At 43.8% G+C, this 5,121-nt stretch overlaps 1 pseudogene; it reads left to right on the top strand.

Annotated features, from left to right (window-relative positions):
- The first annotated feature begins 262 nt into the window (after positions 1-262).
- LOC138076167 (spliceosome-associated protein CWC15 homolog pseudogene) lies at positions 263-945 on the top strand (annotated as a pseudogene).
- The last annotated feature ends 4,176 nt before the right edge of the window (positions 946-5,121 follow it).

Here is a 5,121-nt window from a genome sequence, read left to right as displayed (position 1 = left end):
GCTGAAAGTCATATGATCTCCAGCCGCAGGCTGTATGCGAGCTTGGGCCAAAGAGCGGCAGGAGGAAACCAGACTGTGGGTGGGGCCGGTAAGGGCCTCTGGGGGTTGAGGCAGAGGCCCCAGTGCTGCAGATGAGTTTCTCCAGTCTCCGGCGGCCATGGAGAGCACAGTGTGCAGGTGGCCCTGCAGAGGGCCACCCCTCACCGGGTGGGGCAGTGGTGAAGAGTCTGCAGGTTCCCTGTGACAATCCGAAGTGTAAAGGATGACAACAGCAGCTCAGCCAGCTTTCGAACCTGCAAGAAGAGGTGGGAGCGGAAAAGGTGAAGATGATTTGAACTAACGCTCAAAGCAATATTCAAGCAGAGACCTACCCTCTCATACAAAGATAAAATGTAGACAGACCACTCAGGATGCCCCTGAAGATATGCGGATCTGTGATTTCAGGAGAGAGCTGGAAGACAGAGAGAGCTGCTGCTGCAAAACAAAAATAGAGATCGGCCCACCTGAGAACACACAGCCTCCTCGTCAGTGTCAAAGAAGCTCCGCTGGACCAGATTCCCGCGGCCAAGCTTGATGTAGACCACCCTCTAACAGAGGAGGAAGATGAAGATTTTGAAGAGGAGAGTGACGGGGATGACACTGTAGCTCTTCCTGCAGAGCTGGGAAAAATTCAAACAGCAAGAACTGAAGAGCAGGCCAGGAAGGAACAAGAACAAAAGCTGAAGAAGAAAAGAGTCCTATAGAAAACATTCTGAGTGGAAACTCTGTCCTTAATCTCACTGGCCCATCCCAGCCTCAGGCCAGCTTCAAAGTTAAAAGAAGATGGGATGATGATGTTGTCTTCAAGAACTGTGCAAAAGGTATAGATGATCAGAAGAAAGACAAAGGTTTATGAATGATATGCTGTGATCTGAATTTCATAAAAGTTCATGGAGAAATAAATAGTACAGTTTTATGTGCTGAATTGAAGTCTGTGAAGTGTAAACAATCTGACTTTTTTTCTCTTCTCCCCCATTGAAATTATGTATAGGCTTCCCTAATTTTTAGCTTCAAAATATCTTTTCCTTTATTGACTCCTTACTGGATAAGGACTTAGGAATTGGTTTAACCCAGTTTCCATCTCAATATTTCTAATCATGTGTTTTCTCTTAAATATGGGAAAAGACTGCTTATTTTAATAATCTAAATAGTCAAATCTGTGTCCCCAACTTTTTGTTGAAAAGTATGTGGCTAATAAAACATGCCTATTTTTAAAAAATGAGGAATACCCAGCTTGCTTAGAACTTAAAAAAATTTTGTTCTGAGGTAATAAAGAAACAAAGGGGTAAAAACAAAAACTTGACTCTCATTTCCATCACTAACAAGCTATACAGTTTTGTCAAGTTACATAACTTCATTGAACCTCAATCTTTATATTGAAAATGAAAGGAGACACAATCGCTACTTCATAGAATTATTATAAAGTTTTAAAGAGATTACATATTAAAACTAAATAAATGCTAGTTCCCATTTCCACAAAGGTAAAGATTTTGCTCAGTTGCTCAGTCATGTCTGACTCTTTGCAACCCATGGACTGTAGCCCTCCAAGCTTCTCTGTCCATGGAATTACCCAGGTAAAAATACTGGAATAGGTTGCCATTTCCTCCTCCAGGGGATCTTCCTGACCCAGGGATCAAACCCACGTCTCCTGCACTGGCAGGTAGATTCCTTACCACTGAGCCACTGGGAAGGCCCTTATAAGGGCACTGCTGCTGCTGCTGCTGCTGCTGCTAAGTCGCTTCAGTCGTGTCCGACTCTGTGCGACCCCAGGGATAGCAGTCCAGTAGGCTCCCCCGTCCCTGGGATTCTCCAGGCAAGAACACTGGAGTGGGTTGCCATTTCCTTCTCCAATGCATGAAAGTGAAAGTGAAGTTGCTCAGTCATGTCCGACCCTCAGCGACCCCGTGGACTGCAGCCTTCCAGGCTCCTCCATCCATGGGATTTTCCAGGCAAGAGTACTGGAGTGGGGTGCCATTGCCTTCTCCAATAAGGGCACTAATCCCATCAAAAGTCACTAATCCCATCAAAAGTCACTCACCCTAATGACCTCATTTAAACCTAATGCCCCTGCAAAGGTCTTTCCTCCAAATACCTTCACTCTGAGAGTTAGGGCTGCAACATGAGAACTTGAGGGAAGGCAACAATTCAGTCATTAGCATACTCCCAAACTTAACAGAAATCTACTCTAAAACTCCATGGCAGAAAAATCCAAGCTGGTAGAACAAGAGCTGAAAGGCAAAAAACTCTGGGTTCTGTGAGAAAGCAGTAATAAATAGTATCAACAGCTAACACTTACTATCACTTGCCACATACCAGGAACTACTTAACATATTTTACATGTATCATCTTAAAATAGAGCAGTGAGGTTGCTACTATTACATGCCTGATAGCTCAGCTGGTAAAGAATCTGCCTGCAATGCAGGAGACCTGCGTTCGATACCTGGGTCGGGAAAATCCCCTGGAGGAGGAACTGGCAACCCTCTCCAGTAGTCTTGCCTGGAAAATCCTACGAGGAGCCTGGTGGTCTACAGTCCATGGGGACACAAGAGTCAGGCATGACTTAGTGACTAGACCACAACATGCATCATCTTAAAATAGAGCTGTGAGGTTGCTACTATTTGTCCATTTTATAGAAGAGGACAGTGGAGTCACAGAGAGATGTGATGAACTTGCCTAACGGTTGGTTTAGATTTGACACAGGCAGTCTGGCTCCAGAGTCCTTGAACTTCACTTCATTATTCTGCCTTCCTAGTAGCTACCCTTAGGGGAAGACTTCAATTTCATCTCCTTTCTCAGAACAGTGACATATGGAGACGCTCAACAAAGAATAGCCCTGGGGCAAATTTCTTAACCTATCTGGGCCTCAGCTGTCCTACCTCTTAAACAACCAGTAGAATTTACTTAATAGGGTCAGTGTCAATGATGGCTGTGGTTTAGTCGTTAAGTCATGTCCAACTCTTGAGACCTCATGGACTGTAGCCTGCCAGGATCCTCTGTCCATGGGATTCTCCAGGCAAGAATATCGCAGTGGGTTGCCATTTCCTTCTCCAGGGGATCTTCCCAACCCAAGAATCAAACTCAGGTCTTCTGCATTGCAGGCAGATACTTAATCAACTGAGCTACAAGGAAAGCCCGTCAGTGTCAATACTTAATGAAATAAAAGATGTAAACACTTACTAATGCATGTAGCATATAATAAATACTCAAACCAAGTAGCTAGGAATATTACTATTATTATGTCTTCAAAGAGGCTCTCTACAAACATCTGGTCACATGCCTGACCACTCCCCATTCAATAGGAAGCTACATCAGCAAAATCACTGGAGTCCCTGGTCTCTGCGCTCGGCACCATGTAGGTGCTCAGTAAACATTAGTTAAATGAATGAATGAACGGCCCAAACAACCACCAGCTCCAATGACTGGCCTTCTCTCTCCCTCCTGGAATGCACATTGATTTGTTCTGGATTTCTTGATAATTAATCTCTTGACAAAATTTAAGACCTGTTAATTACCCCTGATTAATTAGGGTGAACTTTTTAATTGCTTCCCTAAGCTGAAATACACTGTCAATAGGCCCCATAATTAGTGACCCAGTAATCAGTTTTAAACCAATTATCCCAGGATAACAAGTAAAACTAGGCAAGAAGTGCCCAAGGGGGCTTGGGCCAATTTCAGTGGAACTCATGTGGGTGAAGAATGCATGTTCAATGTAATTGGAAATATGGATACTCAGATTCTCTTGGGTATTTCATTTGTCTCAGTTTTCACTGCTGTATTATTTGAAAACAACAAAATAAGTATACTCCTTACCCACCCAATCAAAGGCCTGGAACTGAATCATGGAGTTGCCTGACCGCTTCTGGGTACAATTAGGGCCATCACATCAGGCTGTGCAGGTTTGTACTGTGCAACTCCGGGGTGTCATTTACACCGTAGTCCATGTGAATAGCACCGCTGAATGCAGAGCACCGCACAACCTGAGTGCAATAACCTGTAGACCACGTGGTGTAAGTGTTGGGACCTAATCATGAAGAATTCCCCCAAAGGAAGTCATGGGCTTGGATGCCCTCTCAGCTTTCCCAAAATGGGAAAATGCAAGTGGCAGATGCTTTTCATGGTCTGTCGAGAACTATGGACTTCTATTAAATGCCCATTTAATTTCTGCCAATCTAACTACTTGGATTTGAAAAGAAAATTAAGAAAAAGAAATAATAACTTAAATAGCACAAGCAATTCTTCCTGCCACTTCATTCAATAAGCGCATGCCCCAAAGTGAGGCTGAAATGGGGCCTTGAATCTGCTATTCCTTGTGTGCCTCTTGTAAAGACAGTATCATGATGTGTGGAGTATTTAAGGATTGGTGCTTTTTAAACAGCAGGACTGACAAGCAAGCCATCAAAGAAATGAAGATTTCTCCCTGTAGTGGAGGAAAACTGTCTGGGATGGTCTTTTTAAAAGATGATATAAAACCCCTCAAACATGGTACCTTCTTAAGCAATTCAAGAGTAATTTTGACAATGTGAGATTTTTCTCTTTTTCTGCCTACTTGTGAATCTAGTGTCCTTCCCATGAGGCAGAATTCCAGTTTGGGAAGGCAGGTGCTAACTGACCCAGGAGCCATTTTTCTCAATATGTAAGATCTCAGGTAGACTAGTTGGTTTTCAAGATATGGACTGACTAATTTAGGATTACCCCAGGATGCTTGTTTTTCAAATACAGATTCCTGGTCCCCACCCCAGATCTCTTACTTCAGAACATCTAGGCATATGGCTCCAGAATTTGCATTACTACAAATTCCATCTGGCTGTGACTTACATACTCTCAACTATAATTTCAGGTGAGGGTAGGAAGCTTGCCAGTGGTATCCACGGCCCTGACTTCAGGGCCTGGCACTAGCCTGGTGCGTGGTAAATGTTTAGTGACAGAATGAGTCTTTTGATTTGATTTAGCAATCCACAGGGCAGGAGCTAAGACATTAGCCAAGATGGGCCTTAAGAAAGAGTGATGTATCTCATCCTGCTTCTTAGGACTGCTTCAGGACCATGGTCTGAGACCTGCCTCAGGAAACTGCAGGTCAGCTCG

The sequence above is a fragment of the Capricornis sumatraensis genome, chromosome 3, assembly GCF_032405125.1.
Source record: "Capricornis sumatraensis isolate serow.1 chromosome 3, serow.2, whole genome shotgun sequence".
Taxonomy (NCBI): Eukaryota; Metazoa; Chordata; class Mammalia; order Artiodactyla; family Bovidae; genus Capricornis; species Capricornis sumatraensis.
The sequence above is the reverse complement of the archived record's forward strand: the minus strand, read 5'-3'. Positions and strand labels throughout refer to the sequence as shown.